Source organism: Diabrotica virgifera, chromosome 6, assembly GCF_917563875.1.
Source record: "Diabrotica virgifera virgifera chromosome 6, PGI_DIABVI_V3a".
NCBI lineage: Eukaryota > Metazoa > Arthropoda > Insecta > Coleoptera > Chrysomelidae > Diabrotica > Diabrotica virgifera.
In genome coordinates this window covers 210,064,627-210,084,148 of record NC_065448.1, presented here as the reverse complement: position 1 = coordinate 210,084,148, position 19,522 = coordinate 210,064,627, and positions in this window count along the sequence as shown.

Sequence of the window (19,522 nt, the reverse complement as noted above, 5' to 3'; positions counted from 1 at the left end):
GAAATTCCTAATAAAATTACTTGGGTTACTATGGAAACGTATTGAGGTTGAATTGTCAAACTTGACGCTTATAAATTTAATTGCTGGTGTTCTCGAAAGTAAAATGATAAGTGATGATGAAATTTCCATTCCTGGGACTCCTCCAGAGCTGGTTGAGGCAGTGAATACTGCTTCATTAGAATTATTGCCAAAGAAATCAAGAGAAAAGTACGAAAATGCATACAGACGTTTTATGGATTATCGCATGAGTAAAAATACGAGTTCTTTCTCAGAAAATGTTGTAATGTCATACTTCCTAGACCTTTGTTTAAAGATGAAATCTTCAACATTATGGGCCAATTATTCAATGCTGAAGTCAACCCTTGCACTTAAACACAATGTAGATATATCTACATACTCAAAACTTCGTTCTTTATTGAAACGGCAAGCTCAAGGTTATAGGGCAAAGAAATCTAAAATTTTAACGAAGGAAGAAATTGAAAAATTTATCCAGGAAGCTCCAGATAAAGAAAAGTTAATGATTAAGGTAATTTACAAGGTTTTAATAGCAATGTGTTTTCTATCATTTATGTAGAACACTAACAACGGTACGGAAATATCATTTCCTTACAGTAAGGAAATGACATTTCCTTACAGTAAGGAAGTCCTGACTTTTTCTTCAAGAAATTTTGACAGGAATGTCAAAATTTCCTGGCGATTTGCGGAAAATTAATATTATATTAGTCAGTTATGGCTGTACGTTTTTAGAATTCACAATGTAAAAGGGCATGAATCAATAATGTACACTTTTTTTTTGAAAATTTTGCCCAGAAAGGGCCGAATGAGGTTATAACCTACTTGAATGATTATATGTATTGAAAAACACAAAGACTCGCTGCATACAAAGTTAAACATTTTTTGTGAGAAGGCATTTAGCCAAAACCTGTTTTGCAAATATTGCAAACAAAACATTTTTAAAAATATTGAAATATTATGGTATCCTATTCCAGGACACGCTATGATGAGTAGCAAGAGTACTTGAAGTAAGAGATTATAAACAATGAGTAATGCCATATTTTATGTAACTGGTGGTACATATTTCAAAAACTCGATTTGTTAAATTTGATAGTGAGAAAACCATTCAAACCAGAGGGTCTATGACAGGAATATAAAACAATATAGTGGGCAGTCCGATTAAGTACTTAGCCTACAAAAGAAAAAGAAAAATTTTGTAAAAGTGGCAATTTATTTCTCTACATAGTCTCCTTTTAGCTCGATACATTTCACCCAGCGATGCTCCTACTTCTTTAACCCGTCTGAAAAATACCTTTTCTCGAGGTCAGCAAAATAGACTTCCGTGGCGGCGATTAACTCCTCATTCGACTTAAATTTCTGCCCAGCGAGTGTCTTTTTCAAGTTTGGAAACACATAATAGTCACACGGTACCAAATCTGGAGAATACGGTGGATGGGATAACAGTTAGTAGCCCAATTCGACCAATTTGGCCATGGCGACGGCGGAGGTGTGAGCCGGTGCGTTGTCATGGTGGAAGAGCACTTTTTTCTTTGCCAAATGGGGTCGTTTAGTAGATGTAGATCACACCTTGTGAATCCCAGGAAATGCTGGCCATCACCTTTCCGGCCGATTGGACAGTCTTCCCTTCTTAGGAGGATGTTCGCCGGGTGCTGTCCACTCTTTCGACTGTTTCTTGGTTTCTGGTGTATACCAGTGAATCCATGTTTCGTCGACGGTTATGAAACGACGTAAAAACTCCTTTGGATCACACTTAAATAGCGTCAAACACTGCTCTGAAGTGGTCTCACGGTTGCGCTTATTGTCTGAAGTGAGCAAACGCGGCACCCATCGCTCCGACAGCTTTCTCATGCCCAAAATTTCATGCAGTATATGACCTATGCGGTCTTTTTGGATGCCTACTGTTTCAGCTATCTCGCGCACCTTCAGTCGCCGGTTTGCCAATACAAGATCGTGGATTTTTGTCACGATATTCTCCGTGGTAGCCATTTTCGTGGCACCTACGCGTGGCTCATCAGAAACCGACGTTTGTCCACGTTGAAACTCAATAAACCAATTTTTGACAATTGCCATCGAAGGAGGAGAGCCACCGTACACAGCATCCAAGCGCTCTTTGATTTCGCTGCCGGATTTCCCTTCCAAAAACAAGAATCGAATCTCCGACCGATATTGCTCTTTTTCCATTTTATTAAAATCCACGGACACGCTGATTTTCACACGCAATCACAACAATACTCTAATTTAGATTTGGCTGAAATTGTGACATTAGCCGTCTACCAGAACGCATTAAATGACAGTACACTTCATTTGCGATAGTGGCGCCATCGGGCGGAGACGCTAAGTAGTTATCGGACTGCCAGTAATCTTTATAAAGTAGGTATGAAGAAACAAATTTCCAGCAGTTATTAATTAGAATAAATGGCAATAGATACTTAAAAATTAAATCCAAAAATTTGAAGTTGTTACAAAATTTGTAAAACTAGATATTTCAGGTAGGTAATATTGAATTCTATACGAGGACTGTTTAATGTCGAAAATGCGACTACACTCACGCCACTGGGAATAAGGAGGAATATATCGAAACTTGATGTACATTTAAGATTTTCAGAAATATATTTTTAAGTTTTTAATTTTTCAACGTTTTTGAAGTTATACTTCTTTAGGCGCGATTGGGAGTGAATTTTTATTATTCTGCGCGCATGCGCACACAGACAATATGGCGTTAGTTGCCAAATCTTTCAAGCTATGTATATGGGTGGTTCGCCAAAATAAGCGGCATATTGTGTAACTCGCTTTTTTCTTAAGTCCTTTACATACTTTGTTTCAAATTGTGTTGCCAAAGTTAAGTTATACAATAGATGAATGTACGCCACTTAACAATAATTAAAAAAAAAGCATTTTTACAAGCATTCTATGCAATTTTACTGTCAAAATATCAACTCCGAGGCTGTAACCCACCTTGGTTTTTGATACGTTTTATAGTATTGCACACTGAAAAGTTACAAAAGTGCAGATTATTTTATCAATAAATAATTAAAAACCCAATGTAATTTAAAACTGTAAAATTAATAATTTTCATTTTTAAAATTAAACCATAAAAATCTACTACTAAAAACTGTAACCAACTTTGTGCATCAACACCGAGGCCTCATGAAAATATATGAAAATTTAGGCCAAACTGCACTATACTGTATGGCAGGCAGCTTGACAAGAGAGGAACGCTTTAGTCTAACCCAAATTGTGGAAGAAAGTGGACGAACATAATATCGTTAAGCGATAGAACATTTTTCAAGGTGTCTTAAGCTAAGCGTATGTTTTTATACAGTCAACACCGAAGCCTTCGTAAAAGCTTAATTTTGCTAATTTTTTAATATATTTTTCTTCTAAGTATGCGCTATAAAGTTTTTTTGACACACGATGAATAAAGCAGAATTATTTTTAATATTTTGTAGAAAGTAAAATTAAAAATGTATGAAATCATCAACACCGAAGCAATCAACTCCGAAGCCCAGTCGTGCCTCGGAGTTGACGAACGTGCCTCGGAGTTGTTTAAAGTGTGTGAATGGTCATTCTTAAACTAAAAAAATACAACTTAAATTTACTCTGATATGGGAAAAGGGTTACTGGGTAAGCTGTCAAGATGTTTCGGTCGGTTTGGTAATTAACTTCTTTTTATAGAAAATGGCTCGTATACACTGGAGTACGACGGAAAAATGAAGGCGAAAGCCACCAAAATCGTTAAATAAAGATTTTATGAAACAAAGTAATTTTTTATGCAGCTATGCTTATTCCTGTAAGAATATACCATTTTGGGTAGTCTTCTCTAATGTTAATAAAAGAGACATCTGCTGTAAATGTAGGCACATTATGTGAAAACATGGAGCTCATGTGTGGAAGCAGATAACAAATAATTATGTTGACATGGAGAAAACGGAGAAAAGAGAGAAGAATGTGTAGAAAGCAAAAGCCAAGATTGTGTTCAAAAGCAGATTAGATTTTTGAAGCTTAACGGAAAAGACACGGCTACATGTTGGAAAGTTTTGTCAACACGAAGGCCGGTCTAAATCAACTCCGACGCAATTGATATTTTATCTATTTTTCATGTTTTTCTGTAGTACTTTATATCAAAATGGAAGTGTTTTGTATAGTTTTATTACATACCAGTTTTTATTTAATTGTTACGATCATAAATTTCAATTAACAGAGAATTACGTCAACACCGTGGACACTTGTCAACTCCGAAGTCACAACATTTCCGTTTTTCGGAAAATATTTAAAAATGATCTCTGCTGGTATCATGGGTAAGTTGAATAGCTCATTTTATAAAAAATATTTAAAAATGAACTAATTCTAAACCATGTTTTAAATTAAATTTCTCTACCTCGAAATTACCGTCTATTTTGGCGAATCACCCATATATCAGCGCAAAAAAGATGTCAAAAGAATATATATACATAGTCGATTCGCTAATCTGAGACACAACTGTCTACACTACAATTACAATATAGATGCACTAGCAATAAACAAGCACGAGAAGCACTCCCAAATCATGATTCAGCTTGTCCTGGTTTATTTATTTCTATACAGTGCATTTTTATTGAGATTTTAGTGTAGACAGTTGTGTCTCAGATTAGCGAATCGACTTTATTATAGTAGGGGAGCAAATATGCTAAATGTGCAGTCACTCGAGCGCTTTGGGGACCCATTGGTTTGTGAAGATTTTGTCCTAAAACCAAAAAAAGTTAAGTAAAGTTTTCCATTTTAGTGGGTGCTTGCCATTTTTTAATTTAATTTTCCATTTGCAAGAATGGTTTTTTCCGATTATAGCGCCATCTATCCATAATTTGAAAAAATGTTTCGAATAAAAGTTGCTCATTTTTACGTAAAGGATCCAAATCTGGAATAAAAATTTGGGCTCCTATTTAAGATTTTAAAGTAACCTTTCACCCCACCTCCATGGAGGGTCGTGTTTGGTACCATTCGATAGATTTTCAAAAATATTGATTAAGTGTATTTTGCACTTTTCGATCTAATGTTTATTTTGCGAAATATCACGGGATTTGTATTTTAAATTTTAAATTTACCACCCATCCCTCTCTGTGGGGAGTCATGTTTGGCATCATTCGATAGATTTTTGAAAAATATTGAACACGTATTTTATAGTTTTTCGATCTAACGTCCATTTCGCGAATTACTCGCTTTTTTGTGAAATTTTTACTTGCCCATTTCCATGCTCAAATTGTCAGATTTTTTAAACATACACTCTTTTGCATGTACTTAAGTCACCTTATCTTAATCTGACAATTTCGAGTATTTTTTAGGATAGATTTTTTTTTCGCTCCCCACTTAACAAACTCCCCTGTGTTTAGAGCCAATATAGTAAACTCCCATATGGTAGAGGTACATCTGCAGGGCACCAGGTTTCTCCCCATATGATAATCTGACGAGCTCGAATAACTGCAAAAATCCCCGCTGAAGCTCCCCTACCATTAGCGTTTTCAGTAAATATATTTATTATAACTTTTGTGTCTTTGGATTTGTCGTCCTCGGGAGTGAGATAAGTATTAAAAACATTTTTATATTTATTATACCTCACTTTGTCTGTGTGTTACCGTGAATTGTCATTATGTCCGAGAAACTATATAAACAGAGAGCTCGTGGCGTTATTGGTAGAGCATTCGGCTACAGAGAGGTCTTGGGTTCAAATCCGGACCATTCCTATTATTTTTTCTGGAAAGTGGTAAGCATTAAAGTTAGTTTTATATTTCAATAAACTAAAAATAAACTGTTTAAAGTATATTTATTTCGTTGAAATCAGATAATAGAATTATAACTTCTTACGTGCGTACAAAGTACACACACATTATTTTTTTCACAAAAAGTAGTCAACTTTATATTTAAAAATATTTTTTTCTCATAAATAAATAAATTTGTAATTATGTGATATCTTTTAACATGTAGCTTAAAGGCGTACTTTGTTAATAAAAACCTTATAAGTGTTGGTTTTTAAAAATCTAGATGTGGAAACCATTTACAACTTTCAAACATCTATAACTCAGAAACACAAAAATGTGACTTAGCCACTTTTTGCAACTGTCCCTTTAATTGCTAAATGTGACAGTTTTGCAATATCAATAATTTATTGTCTTACCTCCTAATTGAGCAATTATATAATACCAATGCCATTTATAATTGTATTGGATATTCGTATTCATTAGATATATTATTTCTTTATCTTGAGAATTGTATATCTGTTTTTCCCTTTTCATTATTTGACGTAGAAGATCAACAGTTTTTTCTTTCCACAAATACAAGATTCTTATAATTCCAATAGTGAGACGACAGCAGCACGCAATTAACTGAGTACAATATCGTATATTAAAATCATACATAATATTCTGGTAGATACCCACGTAACAGGATATCGCAAATTCACTAATTACGGCGAAAAGTAACCATGAGTACATGTAGTACCATTTGTTCACCTTACTTTTGTCATTACGATTATAAACCATTGGCCAAAGGCCACAAAAAACAGTACATTGGATAACTGCTTTAAAGTGAGCTATTTGGGGAACCTAAAACAGTAATACTATCAGTAGAACATACGGTATGCTGTAGCGTGAGTACGCAAAATAGAATTCTATTTTGATGACGTCACAAACCGAATTTCACAATGCGAGAATCGACGGTTGCTAGGCAACGTGACGTCACTAAAATAGAATTATATTTTGCTTGCTCCCCCTACTCCAATATAAACAATACTGAAGTGCGTATGTTTCATGCGCCGAAACGTACTGAGCGGTTTCCGAACGTAGTTATAACATATATGTGAATGTGGTGTTTCTGTTAGGTGCTATAGGATGCGGAAAATATACGGAATGCATACGGAAAAGGTTGCGAAAATAATGATCCAAGCTAAAAATCAGTTGCTGTCGCATTTAGGCTTAACAAGCAGACAATACGGTTTCTTGGATTCTAACGCCCCGACGTAATTATCGAGCACCTTCTTCGCAGTGACCTTATAACCATTTGGTTTGCTGTATCCGCACATCACATTTTGGGGCCGTATTTCATTGACGCAAACAATGGCATACCGTTAACTGTTTAACAGAGGAACCTAGAGAGAACATATTATCACGCCATTTCTACATAATCTTCAGCGACTCTATCATGCCAGGAACCTACTACCTAATCAACAATGGTTTCAGCACTTAGGAGTAAACTGTTACATGGCCGGAGAGTCTCTAAGCGAGAGCGTTCACCAACGTGGCAACCAAATGGCATGGAAATGGCGTGCAAGTGGTGTGGTATCCCAGTGGTAGGCAGAATTGCTAAACCTTTATATATGTAGTACCTTTCGATACGTTCGACTACATATTATGTTTATACAGGTTTAGCAATGCTACCTGCCACTGGGACACCACACCATTTGCTCGCCATTGCCACGCCATTTGGTTGCCACGTTGGTGAGCGCTCTTGCTTAGAATGGCACGTGGCCATTTTGGAGATCGCTTTGTTTCGCATGTCAGTGATTTTTCATACCCATCGCTCTCACCAGACCTAACGCCACCTGACGCATACATAATATGGAGAATAAAATTCTGAAGGAGGCTGTTTTCGTACCGATCCATAGTTTGATATTTAGGAATTGCGGACAAAAATGGCGTATAAAGTTTAATAAATAGAAATCAGTTCATATTAACTTTACTAATACTATTATCTCCCAATTATCTTAAACAACAACATTGTTCCTAATAGGATAACAGCAAAATACCTGGGTTTAAATCTGGACGTCAAACTCAAACGGAAGGAGCATGTTAAAACGAAAACTGAGCAGTTGAAGATAAAGTATAAAAATATGTATTGGCCGATAGGTTGGTACTCTCAACTTTTCATCCGGAACAAAATACTGATTTACAAACAGATGCTGAAACCATTGTAGACATATGGCCTACAATTATGAGGCTGTACCAAAAAAAGCAATTATTTAAATTTATAAACGCTCCAGAAACGAAAACTAAGGAATATTGTAGGTGCTCCTTGGTACGTTTGGAATGACGATTTACGCAGACACCTTAAATTCTAATATATTCCAAATAATATCAAGAAAGTCGCCAGGAGACACAAAGAGAGGCTCCATAAGCATCCCAACCATAAAGTACTTTAGTTTCTTGGTTGGGATAAAAATTCCCAACTTCAGATGAGAAGGCTCAAGAGGAGGACTAAACCGTTCGAGCATAATATGTAATGTGTGAAGTTGTGCTGGCTTAGTTAGTGTAGTGTAGTTAGTAATTAACAATAGTTAGTGAGACAGTGAGCCAACAACATAAGCTGCTTGTTCTGGACATCGAAGTAAAAAGCGAAACTAAACAAAAATATCGGAGAGGACCACAAAAATCAAGTGGTGGATGCTAAAAGATGAGAAAGAAGGTCTATTCAGGGAAAGAATAGTAGAAAAAATATGTTAGAACATGAAAGGAAGCCCTAAAATAGTTTGGAGAAAAATGGCCAATATTATTAGAGAGACGGCTATTGAAATACTTAAGAAAACGTCAGGAAAGAAGTTTGAGGATAAAGAGACTTGGTGGGGGTCAAATGAAGTACAAGGAAAAATAATAGAGAAGGGAAAATATATAAAAAGTGGCAAGAAACCAGATCGGATATGGATCTTCAAATCCATATGGTCGCCAAAAAGAAAGCGAAAGTAGCAGTAGCAAAATCTAAAGCAGAATCGTATTCAAACCTATACGATCAACTTGATACCAGGGAAGGCGATGCAAAGATATATAAAATAGCCAAACCGAGAGCAAAGAAAGCAAGAGATTAATTCACATGAATTCACAAGAATAATCCACTAAAAGGATGTCAAAAAGAGATGGAGAAAGTATTTTGACAGTTTATTAAATGAATAATTTGACAGAGAGCCTGTGGAGTTAACAGAGACAGTAACAGCAATGGTTACCAGAATAACAAACCAGGAAGTGTCCCAAGCGCTTCAAAAATAAAGAAATTAAAAGCAGTCGGACCAGAAGATATTCCTGGGGAAGTATGGAGAGCATTGGGAGAGACAGGAATAAGTTGGCTAGCTGGTCTATTTAATAGAATTATGGAAGTTGGACAAATGCCAGACGAATGGAGAAGCAGTATATTAGTACCTGTCTACAAAAACAAGGGAGACATACAACAATGTACAAACTACAGGACTATAAAACTACTTAGCCACACCATGAAAATATGGGAGAGAGTAATTGATAGACGGATACGTGAAGAAACCGAAATATCCGATATGCTTTATGCAGGGCAGATCAACAACAGATGCAATTTTCATTGTAAGGCAACTGATGGAAAAATACAGTAATAAAGAGACCAACGCTCATATGGTATTCATTGATCTTGAGAAAGCATATGATAGAGTTCCACAAGAGATTCTGTGGTGGACCCTCAATAAGAAAGGAGTCCCTGGCAAATATGTAAAGGTTGTGAGAGATGTATGAGGGAGTAATGACTAGTGTTAGGACAGGTGTGGGAGAGACTAATAAATTTCAGGTGAAAGTAGGACTGCACCAAAGCTCGGTGCTTACTTCTTATTTATTCTCATTAGTTTTGGACCAGATATCAGCAAAACTACAGGGTAGCATTCCATGGTGCCTAATGTATGCTGATGATGTAGTGTTAATAGGAAATAGTGAAAGAGACTTAGAACAAAAACTGGAAGAGTGGAGACAAGCTCTGGAGGAAAAAGGTTTAAAACTCAGTAGGACAAAAACAGAGTATTTGGAATGTTCATTTAAAGATGGAGTGACTACAAATAAAATGGTATTTTTGGATGGTAAAATGATTGTGAATAGCAAGAGTTTTAAGTACCTAAGATCGGTATTACAGAGTAATGGAGAAATAGGTGGATATGCATGCAGTACAGTTAGGGCTGGATTGATGAAATGGAAAGAAGTGAGTGGTGTGTTGTGTGACAGAAAAATTCCAAGGAAGCTAAAGGGAAAATTCTACAAAACAGCCATAAGACCGGCTATGATATACGGAACTGAATGTTGGGCAGTGAAAAAGAAAGAGGAAGAACGAATGCATGTGGCGGAAATGAGAATGCTTAGATGGATAAGTATAGTGACAAAGAAGGATAAAATTAGAAATGAGTATATTAAGGGAAGTCTAGGTGTGGCACCAATAATTGATGCCAAAATGGGAGAGCATAGGTTGAGATGGTTTAGTCATGTTCAACGTCGAGACGTTTATCACCCAATACGAAGAATAGCAGAAGTGCAGATCCCTGGAAGGAGTAGAAGGGGAAGACCAAAGAACACCTGGAGGGAGACGATAAGGCAGGACATGTTGGTAAAAGGGATTGACATTGATATGACCCAAGATAGAATTGTGTGGAGAAATGCAATTAGGGAAGCCAACCTTGCACAGGGATAAGGCCAAGAGAATGATGACTTAGTAATTAACAATAAAACTGCGTAAAGCAATGAGCATAAGAAGAAAATATAGTATACAGTTTTATATATCAATTAAAAGCTGTGAACGAATACGGAGCCACTACCTTATCAACAGGGAAGCCAACTTATTGGCCGACAGACCCCAAAAAGACCTAATTGACTTTTTCATAACCAAAAATATATCGCAAAACTACCTGCAAATAGATGAATGCCATAAATTATGTTCTGACCATTCAGCAATAATAATAACACTAAGCGAAAACATAATATATAAAGAAAATAACCATTCGCTAACTAATAAGTACACCGACTGGATAAGCTTCAGACAATTGCTAGAAGAAACAATTAATTTAAACGTATCTCTTAGAGCCGTAAATGACATTGAAAAAGAAGTTGATCAATTCAATAAAGACATCCAAAGAATATCTTGGGAATGTACTCCAGACATCAAAAGACGCCTAAAAGGCATTAAAACATAATGCCAGTAACTGTAGAAGAAGTAATAAAAGAAATCAAGTATAAATCAAATAAATAATATAATCACTGGCTTTGATTTAATAACAGGACAAATATTAAAACAGCTCCCAAGAAAAGCAATTGTCAAGTTGACCTATTTAATTAATGCTGCGATCAGATTAAAATATGTTCCTTCATTGTGGAAACTGGCGGAAATAGTAATGATACCAAAACCAGGCAAACCACCACATATAACCTCCTATAGACCAATATCACTGCTACCCACAATGTCTAAATTATTTGAAAAGCTTCTCCTCAGAAGATTGCAACCAATTATAGTAAACAAAAAATTAATTCCAAATCACCAGTTTGGCTTTAGGCAGAAACACTCAACTATAGACCAACTCCACAGAGTCACCGATATTATAGAAAATGCACTAGAGGAAAGAAAAGTCTGTTCAGCTTTATTCTTAGATGTTGCCCAGGCAACTATGTTAGAGTTTGGCATGAAGGACTATTTCATAAATTAGAGGCTACTCTTCCAAAATCATACACAGACATAATTAAATCGTACTTAACTGATAGACATTTCAGAATTAAGCAAGATGATGCTTATTCCGAACTTAAAGAAATAAAAGCCGGAGTCCCCCAGGGTAGCGTATTAGGCCCGGTCCTATATCTCCTTTATACATATGATCTACCAGAATTCGATAACTACTGTTTAGCTACCTTTGCCGACGACACCGCAATATTAACAGTAGGTAAGGATAACGTAGAAACAGCCAATAAAATGCAAAATGCGATGAGCAAATTCCAAAAATGGAATAAGACGTGGAAAATTGCATTGAATGAAAGCAAATCAGTACATGTTAATTTCACTAATAAAAAATTCTCTACGCACCAATAAAAATTAATGGACAAGACATTTCTTATGCCAACACAGCCAAATACCTGGGCTTAACCCTAGACACGAAGCTTCGCTGGAAAGCACATGTAAAGAAATAGAAAGAAGAATTAAATATCAAATATAAATAAAAAATTGTACTGGCTATTGGGAAGATACTCAGGGTTGTTAACGTATAACAAGATGCTGATCTACAAACAAGTTATAAAACCAGTATGGACGTATGGTATCCAACTATGGGGATGTACAAAAAAGACAAACTTGAAAATAATGCAGATTTTTTAAAATAAAGTATTAAGAAGCATAGTTAATGCACCCTGGTACATCCGTAATGACGACCTCCACAAGGATCTACGAGTGGAGCCCGTCGACAAAGAAAACACGAAGAAAGTCATGAAAAAAGACTTCTTCTCCACGAAAATATTGAGGACAGCCAGCTCCTGGACAACTCAAACCAGAAAAGAAGACTGAAGAGGACCAAACCTCACGAGTTGGTGTAGTGCGACAAAGCTAATAGCGGAGCATTGCGCGACTAGTGTGCAAGCATCGTTTTGGTGCAGTGCGTGATAAAGTGAAAAGCAGCGCCTTGTGTGATAGTGCTCAAGCAAAAAGTGCCCCAGTAATAATAAAGACAACTAAGAAGACATCAAAAGGTGACTCTTAGATATTAAGTAGTTAGTAAAATAGGATAGATAAAAAGTTACTCATTGGTCAAAGACCAGATTGTAGCACTTAGCAAATAAAAAAAAATATCAATTACAAAGCTTTCTTACCTTCATATTTCAAAGCACGTCACCGCATTAGTGCTTTAGTGGTAGATAGGGTAAAGGTAAAGGTTTATATAGGAGCGTCATAACAAATATATAATAATTAATAATAATCAATACCTAATTAGAATTTAAAATGAACCAATTTTACAAGTGATACATTTTTAAAGGGGTAAGCTACAGTATAAAGCTTCATTTACACTTGGAAAATTTACCGGCTGAAAGTACTTGCGGTCATTTTCAAGTTTGTTTGCTAGTAGAAAAGAAATAGCTCCAAGTGCCGTAGTGCGTACTACTGCTATCAATGTTTGGCAAGTAAAGTTGCCAATAGTTTAATAGTTATATTATAACCCAAGAAAATCAGTAACAACCGAGTTTAGAGTAGAGATTGGATAAGGCGTGGAAATAATCTGGGTGGGTCAGAACGACTGTTAAATAAGATAGCAGTTGAAAATTTCCATTCTTATAAGAATTTTATGAGGTTAACTTACCAAAAGTTTTTAAGAACTCTTAGAACTAGTTGAGCCGATACTTACAAGGTCTGAAACATAGATGAGAAGTCCCATTTTTTCTTCAAATAAAAGTGGAACCCATTTAAAAGCTTCTCAAATGAGTTTTCACGTTTTAATATATTCATGTGATCTTTTAATTTTATGCTCTACAAACTTTCATATTTTTCGTATAGGTTTGAACCTTAGCCACTAACATGCGGTATGTCATACCGCACCGAAAATATGTTTTGTTGTAATACGTGTTTTATTAAAGATTCCACCATCTGTGTACATTTAAGTGGAGTGTAATTGAGGGGTCTAGATACAAAACCGGACATTTCCACTTTTTGGTCAAAATTAGTTGAATACACCTTTGTAATCTGTGATTAAAGATCAATATATTATTAACAATTTGATAAAGAGCAAATTTGGACAATTCATAGTAGTAATTCAGTGTAAAAGAATTGGTTCAGATGCAAAAGTGGACTTTTTTTCCAATTTGAGATAGAGAACAGTAAAGTTGTAAATTGTTTTTTTTTCAGTTTATTCGGAACGACATAAAGTGGCAATGTCCGGTTTTGATTCTAGACCCCTCAATTGTACCTTTTCTCCACTGCTGTAGTTTAAGTATGGTTTAGTCTTTGAGCTACGTTGACGTAAAATTTTCTTGCGGTGTAACCGCATGTCAGTGTTTACGTTTCTATAGTTAAAAGCAGTCCAGTTTATTCTTCCGCTATTAATATAGCAGCAACTTCATCCAATTGTCTTATCTAACTGCTATGAACATTATTTTACTATTTTTTAGTTACCAATACTTAAGTTTTTTTTGTAATTTAGTTTATAAAGGATTTTATAAGAACCTCCACCATTTTTTTATACAGTAAACTCTCTCTTAGCGGACACGGACACCTCTCTTCGCCGGACACCCTCTCTATACGGACGGTTTTTAAAACAAAAATCATTAAGCGATATATTAACCCGTTCCCTTTAACTTCCTTAGACGGACACTCTCAACAACCGACGAGGACAGTAAATGAGGGTAAATGAGGACAGTAATTGAAAAAAAAATTAACATTTTTTTTAAATATTTTGCAATATAAATGTGTAAAATATAATACATATTATTTCAAATCAACACAGATGTCTAAGACGTGATATTTGATACGGTTCACGTTATCAACATTAAGTAATAAAAATTTAATGTGTATGCCCGTCGATGAAAGAAATGCGACACCAAAAAACCAAATTTTTCAGGAAAGCAAAAAACGATTTTTAAATATTTAAAATAGGGATTAAATGAAGAGTAATCATCCAGGAGCATCGGTAAGGCATTTATTCATACAATGATGGCTTTTATTTCTATCCCTATTGGTTCGAAATTCATTATCTTAATTTAATCTCCCCATTTTCAACACTATCTACAGTTGCGTTATTCTTAATATTAAAATTTTTTTGTGCAAAGAAAGGATTCTAAAATATTTAGTATGCTGTATATTCTTACAGCGATGGCTTTTATTTTCATACCTACTGGTCCGAATTTCATTATCTTACTTATATCCCCATACATTTTCAACCCTATTTACAGTTGCGTCATTATTCATCTAAAACAAGGTACAAAATGGTGCGTAATTCAATAATGACGCAACTACCCTGTAGTGGATTAGCACATAGTTACAGCTCAGTCGCTTTTGTATCATCTGTACACAGTATTTTAGAAATTAATTACGCAATAAATAGGAATTAACAAAATTTGTAGTTACGTCATTATTGTTCCAAACCGGCGATATTTTATAGGTTTATACCGATAATTTCCCACCTCTACTAGTTTCATCTCCTTTTATTTCATTGCCCATTATGTTGTCCATCTTTTGCATTATTTGTCCGGTTATTAGCGCGCTCATCACTATATAATGGAAGAACTGTACCAATAATTATTACGTAACGCTACTGCAGAAATATTCTAATTGTCTTTCGAGCAACATTTATCTAATTAAAGCATAACTTATGCAATAGATCATTTTACTAATAAAATATGGATAGGCATCAGAATTATAATAAATATTAAATAAAAAATTTACATTAAAGTATAAGTCTTTCGTTACAATTTTTTATTTAAAAATTTATAGATATGACATCATGCATTTTGTCATACAAGGTCTTTCTTTCTGATTAAAATCAAATCAAAATAAAAAAAATTATAGAACCAAATTATTCCAATGTTTTTCACTTTTCAGAAATACATCTTCTCCAGGAAATCCCATATTTTTCTTTCAGGTTTTTGAGACAGTCAACTGTCGATACATAGAGAAGTGCAATTAAACATACTAAATTTTCAATCTAATAGTACATAAAGCAATATTCAAAAATGTTATTCTACATACTACCAGACTGAATGCAATGGGAATCTTCTCTGGTAACACCTCCGAGGCTTCTCCAATTTGCAAGCCATAACGGATGCTGAGACTAAGGAAGATTAGGGAATTTTACAATTTATAATTCACGTCCCATCTGCTCAGCGGGGTAAAGTTCCAACGAGAATGGTTCCCTTCGTACTTAAATCGGAGTAAACATTCGTTGCAAGACGAATTTACAGGCGTGTCATTATTTCAGTCCAATCAGAGAGTGCAGCAAGCACCTCTACCGGTTTCGAAACTTATTAGTCTCTCATCAGGAGGCACATATGCTACTCTCTCTGACCCCACTAGGACAAACCCGGCGTGCAGTCACGAATTGCAATGAACGAAATGGCAGGGATGCCCTAGAGGCAACTGCTATCAAAATACTAACTTTTCAATTTAATAGTACATAAAACAACATCCAAAAATGTTATTCTACATCCTACCAGACTGAAAGCAATGGGAAACTTCTCTGGTAACACCTCCGAGGCTTTTACAATTTGCAAGCCATAACGGATGCTGAGACTAAGGAAGATGAGGGAATTTTACAATTTATAATTCATGTCCAACGAGAATGGTTCCCTTCGAACTCCAATCGAAGTAAACATGTAAATAAAAAATGAATAACCATTTTCAATTTCGTTGCAACACGAAACTACAGGCGCGTCATTATTTCAGTCCAATCAGTGAGTGCAGCAAGCACCTCTACCGGTTTCGAAACTTATTAGTCTCTCATCAGGAGGCACATATGCTACTCTCTCTGACCCCACTAGGGAAAACCCGGCGTGCAGTCACGGATTGCAACGAACGAAATGGCAGGGATGCCCTAGCGGTAACTGCTATCAAAATACTAAGTTTTCAATTTAATAGTACATAAAACAACATCCAAAAATGTTATTCTACATCCTATCAGACTGAAAGCAATGGGAAACTTCTCTGGTAACACCTCCGAAGCTTCTACAATTTGAAAGCCCTATCGGATGCTGAAACTAAGAAAGGTGAGGGAATTTTACAATTTATAATTCACGTCCCATCTGCTCAGCGCGGTAAAGTTCCAACGAGAATGGTTCCCTTCGAACTCCAATCGAAGTAAACATGTAAATAAAAAATGAATAAACATTTTCAATTTCGTTGCAACACGAAACTACAGGCGCGTCATTATTTCAGTCCAATCAAAGAGTGCAGCAAGCACCTCTACCGGTTTCGAAACTTATTATTCTTTCATTAGGAGGCACATATGTTGCTCTCTCTGACCCAACTAGGACAAACCCGGCGTGCAGTCACGAATTGCAACGAACGAAATGGCAGGGATGCTCTAGCGCTAGCGCAAACTGCTATCAAAATAGTAAGTTTTCAATCTAATAGTACATAAAACAACGTCCATAAATGTTATTCCACATCCTACCAGACTAAAAGCACTGGGAACCTTCTCTGGTAACACCTCCGAGGCTTCTACAATTTGAAAGCCCTATCGGATGCTGAAACTAAGAAAGATGAGGGAATTTTACAATTTATAATTCACGTCCCATCTGCTCAGCGGGGTAAAGTTCCAGCGAGAATGGTTCCCCTCATACTCCAATCAGAGTAAACATGTAAATAAAAAATGAATAACCATTTTCAATTTCATTGCAAGACGAATTTACAGGCGTGTCATTATTTCAGTCCAATCAGAGAGTGCAGCAAGCACCTCTACCGGTTTCGAAACTTATTAGTCTCTCATCAGGAGGCACATATGCTACTCTCTCTGACCCCACCAGGAAAAACCCGGCGTGCAGTCACGGATTACAACGAACGAAATAGCAGGGATGCCCTAGCGGCAACTGCTATCAAAATACTAAGTTTTCAATTTAATAGTACATAAAACAACATCCAAAAATATTATTCTACATCCTATCAGACTGAAAGCGATGGGAAACTTCTCTGGTAACACCTCCGAAGCTTCTACAATTTGCAAGCAACAACGGATGCTGAGACTAAGGAAAATGAAGGAATTTTACAATTTACGATTCACGTCCCATCTGATCAGAGCGGTAAAGTTCTGACGAGAATGGTTCCCTTCGTACTCCAATCGGAGTAAACATGTAAATAAAAAGTGAATACCCGTTTTCAATTTCGTTGCAACACGAAACTACAGGCGCGTCATTATTTCAGTCCAAACAGAGAGTGCAGCAAGCACCTCTATCGGTTTCTAAACTTATTATTCTTTCATCAGGAGGCACATATGCTGCTCTCTGACCCAATTAGGACAAACCCGGCGTGCAGCCACGGATTGGAACGAACGAAATGTCAAGGGATGCCCTAGCGGCACCTGCTGTCAAAATGCTAACTTTTCAATCTAATAGTACATAAAACAACATCCAAAAATGTTATTCTACATCCTACCACACTGAAAGCAATGGGAAACTTCTCTGGTAACACCTCCGAGGCTTTTACAATTTGCAAGCCATAACGGATGCTGAGACTAAGGAAGATGAGGGAATTTTACAATTTATAATTCACGTCCCATCTGCTCAGCGCGGTAAAGTACCAACGAGAATGGTTCCCTTCGTACTCCAATCGGAGTAAACATGTAAATAAAAAATTAATAACCATTTTCAATTTCGTTGCAAGACGAAACTATAGGCCTGTCATTATTTCAGTCCAATCAGAGAGTGCAGCAAGCACCTCTACCGGTTTCGAAACTTATTAGTCTCTCATCAGGAGGCACATATGCTACTCTCTCTGACCCCACTAGGAAAAACCCGGCGTGCAGCCACGGATTGCAACGAACGAAATGGCAGGAATGCCCTGGCGGTAACTGCTATCAAAATACTAAGTTTTCAATCTAATGGTACATAAAACAACGTCCAGAAATGTTATTCTACATCCTACCAGGTTAAAAGCACTGGGAACCTTAGTAGAAGAGATATGGGAATCTGAGATCCAAGATCCAAGATGGCGGCCAGCTTGATGGCTAGGATGGCGTTGAGGCCGTAGCCTCTGGTGCAAGAAGTACACCCTGTCGTTATAAAAGAACCCTGTCGTTAAGAAGTACACCCTGTCGTCATAGGGGGTGAGAAGTAGACGTGTTGGCGGCGTTGAGGCCTCTGAAGAAGAACCCTGTCGTTATAAAAGAACCCTAAGAAGTACACCCTGTCGTCATAGGGGTGAGAAGTAGACGTGTTGGCGGCCAGCGGCGTTGGGGCCTCTGAAGAAGAACCCTATCGTTATAAAAGAACCCTAAGAAGTACACCCTGTCGCACCCTGTAGGGGGTGAGAATTCGTGTTGGCGGCCAGCGGCGTTGAGGCCTCTGAAGAAGAATCCCATAGGGTGGGGCCTCCGGGGGCGCTAAAAATGGCGTTATGTAACAAAATTAGGCAATGTAGATACGGTGTCGGCAAAAAGCAACGATTTTTTAGTATTATAATTTCATACAAACGAATGCACCCCGCCTGCATTCTACAATGTGCTTTTAGAATTCAAAGAAAAATACGTGAGTACCTCCAAGTAATAAAAATATATTGCAATGTGGACGCTGACGCAACGGCAACTATATATGTCGTTCCCACGAGTGAACCGGATACATCCACATTCCAATGATGTCATACGTTAATGCACGTGTGGCGAAATGAATGAACCGCGGGAAATACGCTGACAGTAACTATAAATATTATATGTCGTTCCCACGAGTGAACCGGATACATCCACATTCCAATGATGTCATACGTTAATGCACCAACTATAAATATTATATGTCGTTCCCACGAGTGAACCGGATACATCCACATTCCAATGATGTCATACGTTAATGCACCAACTATAAATATTATATGTCGTTCCCACGAGTGAACCGGATACATCCACATTCCAATGGTTTGCAAATTACTAAAGGATGTAATTAAAACTTATGTTCACGAGGCTTGCAATGTGGGAAAATACGCTGACGCAATATGGTAGCAAATTCTATAAATATTATGTCGTTCCCACGATTGCGTTTATTGTATAATTAGTAATAAACAGATGCAGAAAATATAATGACGCTTGCTAATAGGAAATTCCAAT